This window comes from Neoarius graeffei, chromosome 17 (genome assembly GCF_027579695.1).
Source record: "Neoarius graeffei isolate fNeoGra1 chromosome 17, fNeoGra1.pri, whole genome shotgun sequence".
NCBI classification, from domain to species: domain Eukaryota; kingdom Metazoa; phylum Chordata; class Actinopteri; order Siluriformes; family Ariidae; genus Neoarius; species Neoarius graeffei.
Window position 1 is genome coordinate 68,049,063 of NC_083585.1, and position 22,133 is coordinate 68,071,195.

At 43.9% G+C, this 22,133-nt stretch overlaps 1 protein-coding gene and 1 pseudogene across 1 annotated transcript in view; both read right to left on the reverse strand.

Moving 5' to 3' along the window:
* Positions 1-22,133, reverse strand: part of LOC132864475 (NLR family CARD domain-containing protein 3-like) — a 1,256,659-nt gene that overhangs the window by 366,088 nt on the left and 868,438 nt on the right. The gene's annotated exons all lie outside the window — the stretch shown is intronic.
* Positions 10,862-18,211, reverse strand: LOC132864533 (cytochrome P450 7A1-like; annotated as a pseudogene).

A 22,133-nucleotide genomic window follows, 5' to 3' on the forward strand; every position in this document is an offset into this window, starting at 1 on the left:
CACTGGAGCACCCCAGGGCAGAGTGCTGGCCCCTCTTCTCTTCACCCTGTACACCGCGGACTTCTGCTACAACTCAGGGCTGTGTCACATTCAGAAGTTCACCAATGACACAGCCATCATGGGGTGTATCAGGGACGACAGAGAGGTGGAGTATAGGAGCCTGGTGAGGGACTTTGCCATTTGGTACAACAGGAACCATCTGCAGCTCAGCACCTCGAAGACCAAAGAGCTGGTCATTGATTTTGGGAGGTCCAGACCAAGGTCACGACCAGTTCTGATCGAGGGAGTCGAGGTGGAGGCTGTGGATTCCTACAAGTACCTCGGGCTGTGGCTGGACAGCAAGCTGGACTGGACTTGCAACACCAACCACTTGTACAGGAAGGGACAGAGCAGGCTATACAGTACTTTCTTAGGAGGCTGCGGTCCTTTAACATCTGCAGGAAGCTCCTGTGGATGTTCTATCAGTCTGTGGTCACCAGTGTCCTGTTTTACACCATGATATGCTGGGGGGGGGGCAGCACATCCAAGAAGGACACATCCAGACTGTACAAACTGATTGGACATGAACAAACTGATCAGGAATGATCTGTGGTCAGCATGAAGCTGGAGGCTCTGGTGATGGTGGCAGAGAAGAGGACTATGGACAAACTACTGAACATCATGGATGATGCCAGTCACCCTCTGCACACCGTCATCAGCAACCAGAGGAGCCTGTTCAGTGACAGAATGCTCCTTCCCAAGTGCAGGACGAACAGACTCAAAAACTCCTTTGTCCCTCACGCCATCAGACTGTACAACTCCTCTCTGGGGGGGAGGAGGGGTAACAGGAGGACAGAGGACGGGAAGGAGCAGTAGCCTAGCCTAACAATAAGCAATACTGGACAATGTGCAATATAAATATGCAATACAATGTGCAATACCTCTCCTGCTGGCTTTTTTTTCTTTTCCCCCCATATTTTATTTTTTTATATATTTGTGTATGTAAATATTTAAGTTAATTTATCTAGAAGTTTTTTTTCTCTATTTTCTATTCTCTGTTTATCCTGTAATGATGCTGCTTGAATTTTAATTTCCCTGAGGGAACCCGCCCAAAGGGATCAATAAAGATCTAATCTAATCTACAACCCCGATTCCAAAAAAGTTGGGACAAAGTACAAATTGTAAATAAAAATGGAATGCAATAATTTACAAATCTCAAAAACTGATATTGTATTCACAATAGAACATAGACAACATATCAAATGTCGAAAGTGAGACATTTTGAAATTTCATGCCAAATATTGGCTCATTTGAAATTTCATGACAGCAACACATCTCTAAAAAGTTGGGACAGGGGCAATAAGAGGCTGGAAAAGTTAAAGGTACAAAAAAGGAACAGCTGGAGGACCAAATTGCAACTCATTAGGTCAATTGGCAATAGGTCATTAACATGACTGGGTATAAAAAGAGCATCTTGGAGTGGCAGCGGCTCTCAGAAGTAAAGATGGGAAGAGGATCACCAATCCCCCTAATTCTGCACCGACAAATAGTGGAACAATATCAGAAAGGAGTTCGACAGTGTAAAATTGCAAAGAGTTTGAACATATCATCATCTACAGTACATAATATCATCAAAAGATTCAGAGAATCTGGAAGAATCTCTTTACGTAAGGGTCAAGGCCGGAAAACCATACTGGGTGCCCGTGATCTTCGGGCCCTTAGACGGCACTGCATCACATACAGGCATGCTTCTGTATTGGAAATCACAAAATGGGCTCAGGAATATTTCCAGAGAACATTATCTGTGAACACAATTCACCGTGCCATCCTCCATTGCCAGCTAAAACTCTATAGTTCAAAAAAGAAGCCGTATCTAAACATGATCCAGAAGCTCAGACGTCTTCTCTGGGCCAAGGCTCATTTAAAATGGACTGTGGCAAAGTGGAAAACTGTTCTGTGGTCAGACGAATCAAAATTTGAAGTTCTTTATGGAAATCAGGGACGCCGTGTCATTCGGACTAAAGAGGAGAAGGACGACCCGAGTTGTTATCAGCACTCAGTTCAGAAGCCTGCATCTCTGATGGTATGGGGTTGCATTAGTGCGTGTGGCATGGGCAGCTTACACATCTGGAAAGACACCATCAATGCTGAAAGGTATATCCAGGTTCTAGAGCAACATATGCTCCCATCCAGACGACGTCTCTTTCAGGGAAGACCTTGCATTTTCCAACATGACAATGCCAAACCACATACTGCATCAATTACAGCATCATGGCTGTGTAGAAGAAGGGTCCGGGTACTGAACTGGCCAGCCTGCAGTCCAGATCTTTCACCCATAGAAAACATTTGGTGCATCATAAAACGGAAGATACGACAAAAAAGACCTAAGACAGTTGAGCAACTAGAATCCTACATTAGACAAGAATGGGTTAACATTCCTATCCCTAAACTTGAGCAACTTGTCTCCTCAGTCCCCAGACGTTTACAGACTGTTGTAAAGAGAAAAGGGGATGTCTCACAGTGGGAAACATGGCCTTGTCCCAACTTTTTTGAGATGTGTTGTTGTCATGAAATTTAAAATCACCTAATTTTTCTCTTTAAATGATACATTTTCTCAGTTTAAACATTTGATATGTCATCTATGTTCTATTCTGAATAAAATATGGAATTTTGAAACTTCCACATCATTGCATTCCGTTTTTATTTACAATTTGTACTTTGTCCCAACTTTTTTGGAATCAGGGTTGTAATCTAATTTAATTCTATAACTCTCACTATGCAGTCTGTCTGTCTCTCTGACACACTCACTCTGTCTCTGTCTTTCTGACACTCTCTCTCTTCCCCCCTCCCCTTCAGGAAATACGAATCTATTTTATTTCAGTTGTTCCAGATGATAGCTCAAATCACCTCTCCACGTGTAAATCAACGGTCTGATGATTAAAAAAGTGCCACAGGAGGAAATTCAGACGTCTGATGATTCATTGAGTCTCTATAGTCCATGTTCTTTTATCAAGCCTATAACTGTTTATGAAGCTCACATCTGCAGTGTGTTTGCAGGTTTCCTGTGTAAAGGTGAAAGGTCGTGGGAGTGCAGTTCGCATGCTGCACTTAAACTGCTGCTGGGGGTTTAAAAGTGTCCCAGTTAAAAGAATTGAAAAAATAAATAAACCCCAACTGTCTTGATTTTTCAAGAACCGTTGTTTCTGAGCGAAACACAGGCTGACTGAGGATCAGCTCTGTGTCAGAGTCGGGTTCTGTCTGAAATCAGCTGAGACATAATGAGTTGTGTACAAGCTGCTGATAAGAGAACTCGCACCATCTTATGACTCAGACTGACTGTGAGAAAGAAGAAGCGTGGATTCTCAAAGTCCTACGTACTGTTGGCAGTTAATACCAACAAATCTCCCTTCTGACTTCACTCAGTAACTTATTAACCCTTTTATAAACATGATTCAGCACTGCTGACTCAGGATACACTGTAAAAAGGCATCTTAGTGAGTGAAATATCAGGAAATATCTCATCACATTTATTTACTTTTTCATCTTATAACCGAATTTGGTGATGATAAATCCTAATTAGGATGATTAAGCCGATTTCAAGACATATTTTGCTATTTCTAAGCTTTGTTCTATTGGCAGATAATTTTGTTTCTTTCTAGAAAGGAGTCCTTAAAATTAGCAAAACAATCTGCCAATGGAACAAAAAAAAGCTTAAAAAAATGTGTAGAAATAGCCTTAATAATTTAATATTTTGTTTATTGTAATCCTATAATAGGAAATAGGTTTTTTTTTAAACTAGATTCAAAAAAAATTCAATTGCATAAATATTTTTTTTTCAGTCTAGAACCCAAAAGCAGAAAAAGTTGATTTTGTAAATAATCTTTGACCTGTATTGCGCTCAAAACAATACAAGAGCACATTATTTGATGTTTTACATCATTAATTTTATTGGGTTTTTCAAAATAAGCACATTTCAATTCTGATTCTTGAAACACATTTAAAAAGGTTTGGACGGTAAAACATTTCCTACTTTATAATGTTCCTGTTCCTTATTTATGGACTGAAGACTCCAAGTGATGAAGTGTTCAGGTGTTATTTTTGTCCCGTTCTTCCTGCAAACAGGTCTTAAGGTGTGAAACAGTTCGGGGTCGTCACTGTCATATTTTTCATTTCTAAATTCTCCACACGCCCTCTTCCTCCACAGCCACACCTTTGTAATGTGTACAGAATGTGGTTTTGCGTTGTCTTGTTGAAATCTCCCTGGAAAAGATGTCGTCTTGAAGGCAGCAGATGTTGCTCCAAAATCTCAGTGCACTTTTCTGCATTAATGCTCCATCACAGAGGTGTAAGTTACCTTTCCCAAGGGCGCTGACCCAACCTCATACCATGGCACACCCTGGCTTTTGGACTTCTTCCTGGTAACAGTCTGGATGGTCCTTTTCATCTTCAGAGCACATGGTGTCCATTACTTCCAAAAAAGAAAGACCTAGAATACTGACTAGTCTGACCACAATACCCATTCCCACTGTGTGATGGTCCATCCCAGATGCCTCCGAGCCCAGAGAAGTTGACGGCGCTTCTGGACACCGTTAACATAAGGCTTCTTTTTTACACAGTAAAGTTTTAACTGGTGTTTGTAGATGTAACTCTGTATTGTAGCTTGATAAAGGTTTACCAGAGTAATCCCGAGCCCATGTGGTTCTATCAGCTGTAGATGAATGAGGGTTCTTGATGCCTTCTGAGGGATCAGAGATCACGAGGGTTCAGATTAGGCTTGAGCCCTTTACACACTGAAACTCCTCCTTGAATCATTTAATGACATTATGCACCGTAGGAGGTGAAATATCCAAATCCCTTCCTATCTTTCTTTGAGGAACATTGCTTTTAAACATTTCAATAATTTTCTCATGGATTTGTTGATAAACTGGAGATCCTTGGCCCGTCTTTACTCCTCAAAGACCTGGCCTTTCCTGGATACCAATTTTGTACCAAATCTCAATTATCATCACTTGTTGACATTACCTGTTTCAAATCACATCATTATTTAATTGTTTTACCTCATTACTCGCCTTAAATTGCCCCGCTCCAACTTTATTTATTTATTAGCATTTGTTGCAGGCCTGAAATGAAATACAAGTCAAAGTAAATTTAGAAATCACTGTTTTTTTTATTTGTTTTTGTTTAAAAAAAAAAGTTGTTTTGTTTTTTAAAGTTGCATTTTCCCCCCTCCTAGAACTGCCACCTTATTGTGGTGGAGGGGTTTGTGTGCTTGAATGATCCTAGGAGCTATGTTGTCGGGGGCATTATGCCCCTGTCAGGGTTTCCCAAGGCAGACAGGTCCTAGGTGACAGGCCAGACCAAGAGCAGTTCACCAAAACCCCTAATGGAGCAACAACCAAGGACCGAGACGTCGCCCGGTATGGCGCAGCCGGGGCCCCACCCTGGAGCCAAGCCCGGGGTTGGTGCTCGCATGCGAGCGCTTGGTGGCCGGGCCTTTGCCCATGGGGCCCGGCTGGGCTCAGCCTGAAGAGGTGACGTGGGCCCAACCTCCTGTGGGTTCACCACCCACAGAGGTAGCAGTAGGGGGCTGGTGCAGTGTGGATTGGGTGGCAGTCGAAGGCAGGGGCCTCGACGACCTGATCCCCGGACACAGCGGCTAGCTGTTGGGACATGGAATGTCACTTCGCTGGGGGGAAAAGAGCCTGAGCTTCTGCGGGAGGTTGAGAGGTACTGGCTAGAGATAGTCAGGCTCACCTCCATGCACAGCTTGGGCTCTGGAACCCAGCTCCTCGAGAGGGGCTGGACTCTCCACTTCTCTGGAGTCACCCATGGTGAGCGGTGGCAGGCTGGTGTGGGCTTGCTTATAGCTCCCCAGCTCAGCCGCCATGTGTTGGAGTTTACCCCAGTGAATGAGAGGGTCGCCTCTCTGCGCCTTCGGATTGGGGAGAGGGCTCTTGCTGTTGTTTGTGCCTATGAGCCGAATAGCAGTGTAGAGTATCTGGCCTTCTTGGAGTCCCTGGGAGAGGTACTGAGGGGTGCTCAGACTGGGGACTCCATTGTGCTACTGGGGGACTTCAATGCTCACGTGGGCGATGACAGTGACACCTGGAGGGGCGTGGTTGGGAGGAACGGCCTCCCCGATCTGAACCTGAGTGGTATTTTGTTATTGGACTTCTGTGCTAGTCACGGTTTGTCCATAACAAACACCATGTTCGAGCATAGGGGTGTCCATAAGTGCACGTGGCACCAGGACACCTTAGGTCGGAGGTCGATGATAGACTTTGTTGTCGTTTCATCTGATCTCCGGCCCTATGTCTTGGACACTCGGGTGAAGAGAGGGGCTGAGCTGTCAACTGATCACCACCTGGTGGTGAGTTGGATCCGCTGGCGGAGGAGGAAGCTGGACAGACCTGGCAGGCCCAAACGTATGGTGAGGGTCTGCTGGGAACGTCTGGCCGAGCACTCTGTTGGGGAGGTCTTTAACTCCCACCTCCGGGAGAGCTTTTCCCAGCTTCCAGGGGAGATGGGGGACATTGAGTCTGAGTGGACCATGTTCTCTGCCTCCATTGTGGATGCAGCTGTTCGGAGCTGTGGCCACAAGGTCTCTGGTGCCTGTCGTGGAGGCAATCCCCGAACCCGGTGGTGGACACCGGAAGTAAGGGATGCCGTCAAGCTGAAGAAGGAGTCCTATCGGGCCATGTTGACCTCCAGGACTCCTAAGGCAGCTGACGGGTATCGGCAGGCCAGGCGTGCTGCAGCTCGGGCAGTTGCGGAGGCAAAAACTCAGAACTGGGAGGAGTTTGGGGAGGCTATGGAGAAGGACTATCAGTCAGCCTCGAAGAAATTCTGGCAAACCGTCCGGCTCCTCAGGAGGGGGAAGCAGTACTCTGCCAACACTGTTTACAGTGCAGGGGGGAACTGTTGACCTCGACTGGGGACATTGTCGGGCGGTGGAAGGAATACTTTGAGGATCTCCTCAATCCCACCATCATGTCTTCCATTGAGGAGACTGAGCCTGATGACTCAGAGGTGGACTCGTCCATTACCCAAGCCGAAGTCACTGAGGTGGTTTGCAAGCTCCTCGGTGGCAAGGCACCGGGGGTGGATGAGATCCGCCCTGAGTATCTCAAGTCTCTGGATGTTGTGGGGCTGTCTTGGTTGACACGCCTCTGCAACATTGCGTGGCGGTCGGGGACAGTGCATATGGAGTGGCAGACTGGGGTGGTGGTCCCTCTTTTTAAGAAAGGGGACCGGAGAGTGTGCTCCAATTATAGGGGAATCACACTTCTCAGCCTCCCAGGGAAGGTTTACTCCAGGGTACTGGAGAGGAGAATTCGACCAATAGTCAAACCTTGGATCCAGGAGGAACAATGCAGTTTTCGTCCTGGTCACGGAACACTGGACCAGCTCTATACCCTTCATAGGGTGCTCGAGGGTTCATGGGAGTTTGCCCAACCAGTCCACATGTGCTTTGTGGATCTGGAGAAGGCATTTGACCATGTCCCCTGTGGTATTCTGTGGGGGGTGCTTTGGGAGTATGGGGTTCGGGGCTCTTTGCTAAGGGCTGTCCGGTCCCTGTGCGAATGGAGCAAGAGTCTGGTTCACATTGCCAGGAGTAAGTCAGACCTGTTCCTGGTGCATGTTGGACTCCGGCAGGGCTGCCCTTTGTCACCGGTTCTGTTCATAATTTTTATGGACAGAATTTCTAGGTGCAGCCATGGGCCAGAAGGAATCCTGTTTGGGAACCACAGGATTTCATCTCTGCTTTTTGCGGATGCTGTTGTCCTGTTGGCTTCTTCAAACCAGGACCTCCAGCATGCACTGGGGCGGTTTGCAGTCGAGTGTGAAGCGGCTGGGATGAGAATCAGCACCTCCAAGTCCGAGGCCATGGTTCTCAACTGGAAAAGGGTGGCTTGCCCTCTTCAGGTTGGTGGAGAAGTCCTGCCTCAAGTGGAGGAGTTTAAGTATCTCGAGATCTTGTTCACGAGTGAGGGAAGGATGGAGCGTGAGATCGACAGGCGGATTGGTGCAGCCTCCGCAGTGATGCGGTCGCTTTACCGGTCCGTCGTGGCGAAGAAGGAGCTGAGCCAAAAGGCAAAGCTCTCAATTTACTGGTCGATCTACGTTCCGACTCTCACCTATGGTCATGAGCTTTGGGTAATGACTGAAAGAACAAGATCGCGGATACAAGCGGCCGAAATGAGTTTTCTTTGCAGGGTGGCTGGGCGCTCCCTTAGAGATAGGGTGAGAAGCACAGTCACTCGGGAGGAGCTCGGAGTAGAGCCGCTGCTCCTCCACATCGAGAGGAATCAGCTGAGGTGGCTCAGGCATCTTTTTCAGATGCCTCCTGGACGCCTCCCTGGGGAGGTGTTCCAGGCATGTCCCCCCGGGAGGAGGCCCCGGGGAAGACCCAGGACACGCTGGAGGGACTATGTCTCTCGGCTGGCCTGGGAACGCCTCGGTGTTCTTCCCGAGGAGCTGGCCGAGGTGTCTGGGGAAAGGGAAGTTTGGGCTTCCATGCTTAGACTGCTGCCTCTGCGACCCGGTCCCAGATAAAGCGGAAGAAGACGAGACGAGACGAAGTTGCATTTTCCACACCATCCCAACTTTTTCTGGTTTGGGGCTGTATATTGATATGATTTTTACATTTTTACAGAGTGAATACATGGAGTTTTTTATTTTTGAAATTTTGTTTATACAGAAACTGATGCTATAGTGAGTGACCTGCTCAATATTAATCAGTCATGGACGTTTACAGAACATTTTATTTTGTCCTGTTTGTGTCAGTTGCTGCTGTGTGCTGCTTGTGATGACCCCTTGTGCTGAGGTTTATTTTGAAGATGTTGTGGTGTTTGTGTGTATTATCGAGCCTGATGGAGAGCACAGAGCAGGATCAGACAGCACAGTCATTAAAAATGAGAGCAAGGTGCCGTGAACTGTGCCTTAAGTCATGAGCAAAGTATAGACGCTGAGCGGTGAAAGGAAAGGAAGTGCATTCTTTCACTTGTATATTATCACCTCAGCGCAGCTATGCAAAATGGAAGTGTGTGTAAAAGACCTGAAAGTTTGGAGGAATAGAAATTATCATAAAACAGAAATACTGATAGAGTTCAGCAGAGAGTCTGCTCGCAGTAAGGTTATGAGTTCATCCTCACAATTATTTATTTATTCTCTGAAGCAAAAAGCTTCTACACTTCAGGATCTTGGTGCTAAGGTGGAACTTGGTGTTCTACTGTGAGTCTTTAAAACTGTGGATTATCACTTGAGAAACATAAACAAGATAAGCGATTTTCTAACGCTGCGTGAAGCTGAGAAAAGAATGCATGCTTGATTGGATTATTAGCAATGTGTCATACTTGTGTAATTTGCTCTCTCCTTCTTCTTATTATTATTATTATTAAACAGGCTGACCAACTAACTAGCATTATAGTAAGTAAATAAATAAAACTGAATATTACATTACAGGCATTTAGCAGACGCTCTTATCCAGAGCAATGTACAACATACCCAGAGCAGCCTGGGGGGTGGTTAGGGGTTTGTTGCCTTGTTCAAGGGGACTTCAGCTTTTGCTACTGGTCCAGGGAATTGAACCAGCAATCACAGTAGTGTAGTGGTTAGCACTGTCACCTCACAGCAAGAAGGTTTGAGCCCAGTGGCCGATGGGGGCCTTTCTGTGTGGAGTTTGCATGTTCTTCCCATGTCTGCATGGGTTTCTTCTGGGTGCTCCGGTTTCCCCCACAGTCCAAAGACATGCGGTTAGGTTAACATGGGGTGGCCTTGGGCTGAAGTGCCCTTGAGCGAGGCACCGAACCTCCAACTGCTCCCTGGGTGCTGTAGCATAGCTGCCCACTGCTCTGGGTGTGTGTGTATGTGTGTGTGTGCATTGCCTACTTGTGTGTGTGTTCACTGCTTCAGATGGGTTAAATACAGAGAGGAATTTCACTGTGCTTGACTGTGCATGTGACAAATAAAGGCTTCTTCTTTTGGTCACAAAGCTGCTTCTATAACCATTAGGCCGTGGCTTCCCCTGTCAATATAATATTCTACACTGTTAGAAATAGGGGTACAGTAGGAGTCCATTTCTGTTCCCCAAGGTACAATCTACACTAATATACCCTCCCTAGGGCACATTATTGGACCTCAAGGTAACTAGGTGTACCTTTTTAGGGCTGAAAGGTCCATATATTTTCCAAACCACTATATAAAGGGTATAAATGAGAACCTTCGTGGGTCCTGCCCCAGTGACAAGCTGGTGTACCCCTAAAAGGTACAGTAATATATTTTTATTTCCTGAGAGTGTAGAACCAGTAGTTTAAAAAAGATGTTTCAAGACAAAAACAAGCATGTTGTACTATAAAAAAGTTTTAATTGAATTTTCAAAACAACAATTGTGAAAATTATAGCCATCCAAAATTTTCACAAACAATTCTGCTTCGAATTTCTCATTATACACCATACAGTAGTGTTTTTTTACTCAGTCCTTCATTACGTATAGAAACTCTTGGCTCATGCAAGCAGTAAAGATCACTGATACCAGCCAGCAGAGACACCTTACACAGCATTGAAGTGTCATCATGATCATTTATCATCATTACAAAAAGAAATGCTTGAAATCAGCACAATATTAATTTATAACTTATATTTCATTGCTCTCTCAGTGGAATGTTAATAAGGACATGGTGAGGATCACTTCATCGACGAGAATCTTTAATACTGGTTTGGCCACAAAAACATGTTGAATGTTTTGAACTTATGATATTTCTAATATTGTACACGTTACACATTTAACTATTAAAAACAGTTTTCCAGTGACAGCATCTCCTCATATGTAAGAAAAATAATATACACTATTTACAATAAATATAAACAGAACGTTAAGCTCCTATTGCTTTTTGGGGCGGTATTTAAAGTCGACGTCATACGTGGGCTGTAAAATGCCGAGGCCTGCACGTGACTGATCCAGAGGAGGAACTTTTACTTCAGAATCCAGAAGCTCCATGTCAAAGTAGGACAGCATCAGAGACAGGAACTGTTTAATCTCATGAACAGCGAAAAATCTTCCAGGACATTTGGTGACTCCGGAGCCGAAAGGCATGTAGTAATACCGCAGTCTACGTCCTCCTCGGTAAAAACACGTCTTTTCCTGTCCATTTTCATCCAAGTATCTGTCGTACTTGTACATCTGCAAGGGAAGAAGAGTAACATCAGTTAAACATTACATGGACATGGTATCCATGTATCTCAATTAAGTGTAGCTTGGGTGTGAACAATAAAATGATAGAAACATTAACAAACGTGTTACTGTCAGGACTGGCATGAAAAGCACTTGTAAATTTGCATCCATCCATTATCCGTAATCGCTTATCCTGTACAGGGTCATGGGTGAACTGGAGCCTATCCCAGCTGACTATGGGCAAGAGGCGGGGTACACCTTTGACAAGTCACCAGATCATCATAGGGCTGACACATAGAGGCAAACAACCATTCACATTCGCATTCACACCTACGGTCAATTTAGCCCACCAATTAACCTAACCTGCATGTCTTTGGGGGAAACCAGAGCACCCAGAGGAAACCCACACAGACACGGGGAGAACATGCAAACTCCACACAGAAAGGCCCCTGTCGGCCACTGGGCTTGAATCCAGAACCTTCTTGCTGTGAGGCGACAGTGCTAACCACTACACTACCGTGCTGCCACTCGTAAATTTGCAAAGTGCAATACCAGGTCACTCTGCACCCACCAGAGGATCTTCGTAGATCTCAGGATCAAAATGGAGGATCTGTGGATACAGTGCTATGAGATCATCTTTACGGATCTGGTACGATTCGTTGTTGTCCAGCTGGAGCAAGAAATCTCCTTTAGCCACCCTTACGTTCAGAGAGGCACTGGACAGCCTCATCGCTTCCTTTATTACACTGTTTGTGGTTGGAGAGAACATAAGGAGATTATTACACACTTGTCTACACAATATGATGTAGAATTTTTTTTTTTTTTTATTTCAATAAGGATGGTACCAAGAACTGGCATGTTGTCCAACTGTTCCCTGGTTAGGATGAGTTGAGGATCTTTAGGATTGACTTTCTGGTTGGAACTCTCAAACACGTGCTTCACTTCCTCAGTAGCTGCCTTAATTGCTGCTGGACATCTTAAAAAAAAAAAAAGACAAAGTTTAGAGTCGGTAAAGAAATTGAACAGAATCGACACCATGTTTCAGTGCCATCATGCAACAAGAGTTCTTTTCTTTACTTTGACCAGAATATTAAAAAAAAAAAAAATCTGTATGCTGAGGGGCACCTTGAGTTGTTGGGTTCTACTGTATCTATACTACTAAAGGAAGGCTGTCTGTTCACCTGTGCAAATCAACACAGCTGGATACACTCCATACTCTATACTCCGCTCATGGATTAGTGACACCCCAAAGGGCCCAAGACAACATTTTTGATTTTCCAAAACATTGGATTAGTGCTAATCCAACACGCTATTCATTTCCTATAGGCTACATGCTCACGCTAACACACTGCACTCAGCCTTGGCGGGGAATCCCCTCCCCCACATGCCTGAGAGTTTTGATTGTACAGGACCTCGTAATCGGTGCTCCTCGCCAAAGACTTCCGCGAGGAGAGAGTTTATGTTACTGAGGAGATGTGGGGAGCGATTTAGGCCTTGTGAAGAGCACCATTCAGAGGAAATCAGGTTCACGGGCAACAACTACCAGTGTAGCACTATTAAGGGCATCTCTAAACAGGAAAGTCATATGATTCTTCATCTGCCATAGAAGATCTGTTCCAGATATTTGATTTTGTGTAGGTTTTACACCAGATGCACTTCCTGATGCCACCCTCCCTAATCTATCCAGGCTTGGGACTGGCACCAAGTATGCAATAACATGTACAGCCCCAGTGGCTGGGTATTTTACCGAATCTGCATGTCTTTGGACTGTGGGGGAAACCGGAGCACCTGGAGGAAACCCATGCAGACACGGGGAGCACATGGAAACTCCACACAGAAAGGCTACCGTTGGCCGTGAGGTTCAAAGCTGGAACCTTCTTGCTGTGAGGCAATAGTGATAACCACTGCACCACTGTGCCACCCAGGAATGTCATGTGATTAATTTATTAAATTGTCTGAATATTATCAAGAAACGGGGCGGCACGGTGGTGTAGTGGTTAGCGCTGTCGCCTCACAGCAAGAAGATCCAGGTTTGAGCCCCGTGGCCGACGAGGGCCTTTCTGTGCGGAGTTTGCATGTTCTCCCCGTGTCCGCGTGGGTTTCCTCCAGGTGCTCCGGTTTCCCCCACAGTCCAAAGACATGCAGGTTAGGTTAACTGGTGACTCTAAATTGACCGTAGGTGTGAATGCGAGTGTGAATGGTTGTCTGTGTCTATGTGTCAGCCTTGTGATGACCTGGCAACTTGTCCAGGGTGTACCCTGCCTTTCGCCCGTAGTCAGCTGGGATAGGATCCAGCTTGCCTGTGACCCTGGAGAACAGGATAAAGTGGCTACAGATAATGAGATGAGCTGAGATTATCAAGAAACACTGAGTCCATGAATGTGACTGCTGAAGGCAGAAAACAAGTTGCATGTTACAATGTTAATATGAAACCATACGAGTGATGTATTTGTGCTATCTGGGATACCACTAAATGATTACTGCCATAGATAAGACCTTCATTGAATAACCAGGTACAGTCAAGACCTTTGCCAGGTTCCATCAATTAACCTTGACTGCTGTTAGCAGTATCTACTCTGCTTAGAGATAACGGAAAGGTATAACTGATGATCTCAAAGATGCGGTTTGATAAAACCTGAAATGAGACCTTCATCTGTAGTCCTTCACAACTACAGTAAAGATCACTACCAAGAGCCATAAAGTGTTGTTTCCATGACTTCAAATAACCCTGACTGCTATCAGTAGTGTCTGCTGTGCTTGGAGGAAATAACCTCTGTGCTAATAAGCTCATGCAGGAATGTTACCTGATCAGGTAAAAGAGACTCCAGAAAGTTGGCTTGTGAGGCCCACAGGATAGCAATGAGAGTCCTGGCTTTGCTCAGCTCGTTGAAGGTTGATAACGAGTCATTGAGCTGCATTCGCAGAATTATGAGGCCAGAAATCTTGGTGCTTGCTGAGGTTCTCATGCAGCATGGTTTTGGCAAGGTTCTTTCTGTGGTGGACATATTGGCCAGCGATCTTACATGTGAAAATGTGACCATATTTCTTCTGTCTGCCACGGAGGAATTCCAGTGGGTTGGCGTCAAACTGAAGAGCACAACCCATGTAGGGGATCCAGCCATTTTCTACTGGAGGTTCACCTGGCTGTCTGAAACACACACAACAAACTGAAATGAGCTAATACTCAGCTTTTAATGGCCAAATCGGTAAATGAGCGGTGAAATGGATTGCATTTAACTAAATATGTTTCTTTACCTACAACAGAAATAATGAAGTCATTCTGAAATATCGCATCACCATTACAGTATCAGGTACAGGACTACACTCTTTCCATGATGTCATTGTACAGGTTTTTCAATTTCGCACCAGGAACTCAAGCACATTTCAGTCCCAATCTAATTGAAGATCACCCGCTTAAATTCAAAATGCAAGATTATACTCGCCGGCTACTTTGTAGAGGTGTTTACATTAGCGAAGGCGATGTCCAATGCTGTTGTATGCTCTGTTAGCACCTCATCTAACTGGCAGAGGAGGAGTCATTGCGGTTATTTATAATGATTATCTAGGTGTAACACAAAAAAATGGTTATAAATTTAATACATTTGAAGTTCTTCATACTCATAATGTATGTAGCCTCGAAAAATAAGTCTAACCAGTTAATTCCATTGCTTATTATTTACAGGCCCCCGGGGCCATATTCTGAGTTTCTTTCTGAATTTGCAGATTTTATCTCAGATCTGGTTATTTCCTTAGACAAAGCTTTAGTTGTCGGAGATTTTAATATTCACTTCGATAACCCAGAAGACCCTTTGAAAACAGCGTTTGTGTCCATTTTAGATTCAGTAGGGATTAATCAGAACATCATAGGACCGACCCACAATGGTGGTCACACCCTCGATCTAATACTAACATTCGGGTTAAATGTAGAAAATATAGTCACACTTCCACAGTCTGAAGTTATCTCAGATCATTGTCTCATCTCATTCAAACTATGTCTGAGTAATAATATATGCACCTCACCACGCTACTGTATTAAACGTACATTCATGTCAACTACTGCACAGAGCTTTATAAATGATCTCCCAGAGTTATCAACTTTGATTGGGTCACTGTCAGCCCCTGCAGAACTTGATCAGGCAACTGAATGCTTAGAGTCAACATTCTGCCATACCTTAGATAATGTAGCTCCTCTTAAAAGGAAAATGGTCAGAGACAAAAAATTAGCACCCTGGTATAATGATGACACTCGCACATTAAAACACACCACTTGAAAATTGGAACGTAAATGGCATCAAACAAAATCGGTAGTGTTCAAATTAGCGTGGAAGGAGAGCTTCCTGAAGTATAGAAAAGCTCTTAGTGCTGCGAGATCAACATATTTCTCCTCCCTAATAGAAGGTAACAAAAATAATCCTAGATTCCTATTTAGTACTGTAGCAAAATTAACCAGGAATAAGTCCACTATAGACACATGCACACCTGCTGTATATAATCATAATGATTTCATGAATTTTTTTAATGACAAAATTGAGAATATCCGACAAAAAATTCAAACTACTAATTTAAGGTTAGACAATGTAAGTGACCCTGTAGTTAACAATATAACTGTATCAGATCAGCAATTAGAATGTTTTACTCCCCTTAGAGAAACTGAATTACTTTCATTAACCTCGGCATCAAAAGCCTCAACTTGTGTACTAGATCCCTTACCTACACGTCTGTTCAAACAGATAATACCTGAAGTAATTGAACCGCTTCTAAAAATAATAAATTCTTCTCTTACAATTGGCTATGTACCCAAATCCTTTAAACTAGCAGTTATTAATCCCCTGATTAAAAAACCTGACCTTGATCCCTGTCAGCTGTCCAATTATCGGCCAATATCAAACCTCCTCTTTATCCCCAAGATCCTTGAAAAAGCTGCAGCACAGCAGTTATGCTCATATTTACATAGGAATAACATCCATGAAATGTTTCAGTCAGGATTTAGACCTCATCATAGCACAGAGACAGCTCTGGTTAAAGTAGTAAACGACCTACTGTTGGCGTCTGATCAGGGCTGTGTCTCGCTGCTTGTGTTGCTTGACCTTAGTGCAGCAGTTGATACCATTGATCATTCCATTCTTCTGGATAGACTAGAAAATGTTGTGGGAGTTAAGGGAACGGCCCTCTCCTGGCTCAGCTCTTATTTAACTGATCGTTATCAGTATGTTGATATAAATGGTGATATTTCTAGACGTACTGAGGTAAAGTTTGGTGTTCCACAAGGTTCTGTCTTGGGTCCACTGCTTTTTTCTTGATATATGTTCCCTCTAGGTGATATTATTCGTAAAAATTGTATTAGTTTCCACTGTTATGCTGATGACACACAGTTGTATGTTTCTGCAAAACCTGATGAGAGACACCAGCTTTATAGAATTGAGGAATGTGTGAAGGACATTAGACACTGGATGCTTATTAACTTCCTTCTGCTTAACTCTGACAAGACTGAAGTACTTGTACTCGGACCACATGCAGCTAGAAGTAAGTTTTCTGATTCCACAGTAACTCTGGATGGCCTTTCTGTTTCTTCACGTGCAGCAGTAAAAGACCTCGGAGTGATTATTGACCCCAGTTGTTCATTTGAAACTCACATTGATAACATTATCCGGATAGCTTTCTTTCATCTCAGAAATATTGCTAAGATAAGAAATTTAATGTCACGACGTGACACGGAAAAACTAGTTCATGCTTTTGTTACCTCCAGGTTGGATTATTGTAATGCCTTACTGTCTGGATGTTCCAATAAGTGCATAAACAAGTTCCAGTTAGTTCAAAATGCAGCAGCAAGAGTCCTTACAAGAACTAAAAAATATAACCCCATCACCCCGGTCTTATCCACACTGCATTGGCTCCCAATCAAATTTCGTATTGATTATAAAATACTACTGTTGACCTTTAAAGCACAAATGGTCTCGCACCACAGTACCTGAGTGAACTTCTGCTCCTCTATGACCTGCCACGCCTACATAGATCAAAAGGTGCAGGCTATCTGCTGGTACCTCTTATAGTGAGGCTACATCAGGGGGCGGAGCCTTTTCTTACAAAGCCCCACAGTTATGGAACAGCCTTCCAAGTAGTGTTCGGGAATCAGACACAGTCTCAGTGTTTCAGTCTCGGCTGAAAACATATCTGTTTAGTCAAGCCTTGTGTTAATGGTGTTTATGAGGTAAAGGTGTAGATCTGGAGGGTCCTCAGACAGAGTGTTTTGGTAAACTGGGATGTATGGATGCTGTCAGTCCCCACTCACTTGCTCACTCGAGTTTGTTGACGGTGTAGTGGCTGCTGCTTTATGTCCTGGGGCTCCCTCATGCCTGTGTTACCTTCTGGCTCTCCCCTTTTAGTTATGCTGTCATAGTTAGTTGCCGGAGTCCCTGCTTGTACTCAATGCAATATGTATACTGTTCCTACTTATTCAGGTGACATTGGGCATACCTAACAACCTGTGTTTTCTCTCCCCCTCCCCCCACATCTGTCCCTCTGAGTTACATGTTGGTCCTGAGTTGCCCCATGAGGACAGTTGAAAGTCACACTTGGAAGACGCTCTGGACTCTTACAGTTATGCTTTTATGGCTGAGGAGTACAGTTTACTTTTTTTAATTTTATGTAGAAATTGTTGAGTACTTAAATTTTTGCTTTACAGCATTTCTCTGCATGTGTCTGAGACTTTTCCACTGTGATTAAAAAAAAAATCTTATCCCTAATCCAGGCTTCCAACATGGAACACCGAAATTATAAAAACACAAATTCAGTTTCATCAGTTTAGGAAGTGAGAATCCTCACAGCTTGAATTACAAATGAAGCATTTCCTTAAATTCAGATTGCATCACTCAGCTAAATGTTATGCAAACCCATCTTGCAGCATTATCATCAGTGTATTGAGGACACAATGTTAAATATCTCCAATCTCAGACGACGTGAATTAATATTCATTTACCTCCTGCGGATTCCCAGAATGAGCCACAGGCAGCAGCAGAGTCCCACCACAACGGCCCAGATGAGGGCAACACTTATGACCATGTCTGCAGCTGTGGAATGAATCTCGGAGCCACAGATTTAGTTGGCTGGGTGGATCCAGTCTGCACACACTCCCTCCTGCTTTTATACATTCCAGTGTGAACCACACAGTTTGACATACAGTGGGTCAAAAAAGTATTTAGTCAGCCACCAGTTGTGCAAGTTCTCCCACTTAAAAAGATGAGAGAGGCCTGTAATTTTCATCATAGGTACACTTCAACTATGAGAGACAGAATGGGGGGAAAGAATCCAGGAAATTACATTATAGGATTTTTAATGAATTAATTGGTAAATTCCTCGGTAAAATAAGTATTTGGTCACCTACAAACAAGCAAGATTTCTGGCTCTCACAGACCTGTAACAACTTCTTTAAGAGACTCCTCTGTCCTCCACTCATTACCTCAGGGGTGTCCAAACTGATCCATAAAGGGCCGTGTGGCTGCAGGTTTTCATTCCAGCCATGCAGCAGCACACCTGACTTGGCTCATTCAATCAACTGAACTGTCTTCACACAGTCAAATACTTGCAGCCACACTCACCCTTGATTAAAGGGTGGGTGTGTCAGTTGATTGAATAAGCCAAATCAGGTGTGCTGCTGCATGGCTGGAATGAAAACCTGCAGCCACACGGCCCTTTATGGATCAGTTTGGACACCCCTGCATTACCTGTATTAATGGCACCTGTTTGAACTCGTTATCAGTATAAAAGACACCTGTCCACAACCTCAAACAGTCACACTCCAAACTCCACTATGGCCAAGACCAAAGAACTGTCAAAGGACACCAGAAACAAAATTGTAGACCTGCACCAGTCTGGGAAGACTGAATCTGCAATAGGTAAGCAGCTTGGTGTGAAGAAATCAACTGCGGGAGCAATTATTAGAAAATAGAAGACATACAAGACCACTGATAATCTCCCTCGATCTGGGGCTCCATGCAAGATCTCACCCCGTGGGGTCAAAATGATCACAAGAACGGTGAGCAAAAATCCGAGAACTACACGGGGGGACCTAGTGAATGACCTGCAGAGAGCTGGGACCAAAGTAACAAAGGCTACCATCAGTAACACACTACGCCGCCAGGGACTCAAATCCTGCAGTGCCAGACGTGTCCCACTGCTTAAGCCAGTACATGTCCAGGCCCGTCTGAAGTTTGCTAAAGCATTTGGATGATCCAGAAGAGGATTGGAAGAATGTCATATGGTCAGATGAAACCAAAATAGAACTTTTTGGTAAAAACTCAACTTGTCGTGTTTGGAGGAGAAAGAATGCTGAGTTGCATCCAAAGAACACCATACCTACTGTGAAGCATGGGGGTGGAAACATCACGCTTTGGGGCTGTTTTTCTGCAAAGGGACCAGGATGACTGATCCGTGTAAAGGAAAGAATGAATGGGGCCATGTATCGTGAGATTTTGAGTGAAAACCTCCTTCCATCAGCAAGGGCATTGAAGATGAAATGTGGCTGGGACTTTCAGCATGACAATGATCCCAAACATACAATCCTAGGAATCTAGGATTATTTTTGTTACCTTCTATTAGGGAGGAGAGATATGTTGATCTAGCAGCACTAAGAGCTTTTCTATACTTCAGGAAGCTCTCCTTCCACGCTAATTTGAACACTACCAATTTTGTTTGACGCCATTTACGTTCCAATTTCTGAGTGGTCTGTTTTAATGTGCGAGTGTCATCATTATACCAGGATGCTAATTTTTTGCCTCTGACCATTTTCCATTTAAGAGGAGCTACATTATCTAAGGTATGGCGGAATGTTGACTCTAAGCATTCAGTTGCCTGATCAAGTTCTGCAGGGGCTGACAGTGACCCAATCAAAGTTGATAACTCTGGGAGATCATTTATAAAGCTCTGTGCAGTAGTTGACGTGAATGTACGTTTAATACAGTAGTGTGGTGAGGTGCATATATTATTACTCAGACATAGTTTGAATGAGATGAGATAATGATCTGAGAACTTCAGACTGTGGAAGTGTGACTATATTTTCTACGTTTAATCTGAATGTTAGTATTAGATCGAGGGTGTGACCACCATTATGGGTCGGTCCTATGACATTCTGATTAATCCCTACTGAATCTAAAATGGACACAAACGCTGTTTTCAAAGGGTCTTCTGGGTTATCGAAGTGAATATTAAAATCTCAGACAACTAAAGCTTTGTCTAAGGAAATAACCAGATCTGAAATAAAATCTGCAAATTCAGAAAGAAACTCAGAATATGGCCCCGGGGGCCTGTAAATAATAAGTAATGGGATTAACTGGGTAGACCTTTTTTTTGAGGCTACATACATTATATTAGTATGAAGAACTTCAAATGTATTAAATTTCTAACCAGGTTTTTGTGTTACACCTCGATAATCATTATAAATAACCGCGATGCCTCCTCCTCTGCCAATTAGACGAGGCGACAGCGCTAACCACTACACCACCGTGCCACCCGTTCATAATTTCATCAAATATAAAGTAGCTTTGCATAAACATATCAAGGGATTTGTTTTTTTAAGACTTTGCTGCAGAGGTTGTGTTGACAACTTTTCACTTCAAAAAGTGATGATAAAAATGTCATTTGGCCAGGGGTGCCCAAACTTTTGCATACACCTGTCCTTACCCCAGGACCTGAGTGTGGAAGCTCTCTTGTCCTCCAGCCCTGTTTTTTGTGCCTAACTGATTTTTGTGTTATCACAGTTGGCAGCTCAGCTTCCTTTCTGTTTGACTTGTGAGGTTTCAGCATCGTCAGCACTGTGTGTGTTTGCGTTCCATGACCTGGTGCAAGTTCAGTGCAGCGCCACACCCTGGAGTGTTTTATGCGGTTAAACTCATGTCTGCTGTGTGTTTATTGTGGGGGTTACAGTAGTTCAGCTTTTGCTTTCCCTTCAGTAACCCTGTGTGTGTGTGTGTGTGTGTGTGCTGAACTCAAGTAACCATACACACACACACACACACACACACACACACACACACACACGGCCTGTTAATCTTTCGTACACAAATCCAGACAAAGTCAATAGCAGGATTTACAAAGTCCACCATTTCAATGAAACCAAACTGTCACCTGGGGACCTGATCTATTCATTATTGGTTCCAGTCCTACAGGATCCACGCCTTCGTCCACTTGTTTCATCTCAGCAACTCAGATTGATGGTTTTTGTCTCACATCGGTGTCCATAGTTCACTCTTTAACAACTCAAATGACTCTCTGGAGCAGAGTGAGAGACCGTGACATCTCTAAACCGTACTCCATTTACACTTTTAACATGATCTCAGCCTCAGAGGCTCCGCCTACCACTCTATATTATAGAGCAGCAGTTCACAAACTTTTAGCGCAAATGACCCCAAATGGACATTATGGATTTTCTGTGACCCCAAACCTTGACTATTGTAACAAGATCATTCAGTACAGCACCTTACATTCACCGGCCACTTTATTACGAACACCCATCTGCTGTTTTCTACTCTTCTGTAATCAGCCGATCCCTCGACAGCAGCACGATACATAAAACCACACAAATACAAATCCAGAGATTCAGTTCATGTTCACAATGTTCAAACATCAGAACGTGAAAAATTATGATCTCACAGTGAAGTGTGACTTTCTTTCACTGTGGTATGGGTGTTGGTTTGAGCCAGATGGACTGGTTTGAGTATTTCAGAAGCTGCTGATCTCCTGGGGTTTTCACACACAACAGTCTCTAGAGTTTACACAGAATGGTGCAGAAAACAAAAAACACTGAGTGAGTGAGCGACAGTTCTGTGGGTGGAAACAAACGCCTTGTTGATAAGAGAGGGTCAGAGGGAAATGGACAGACTGGTTCGAGCTTTTTTGTCAGGAAGGATATAGTAACTCATATCATCACTCTTTACAACTGTGGTGAGCAGAAAAGCATCTCAGCATGAAACTGAGAAAGTCCAAGTCA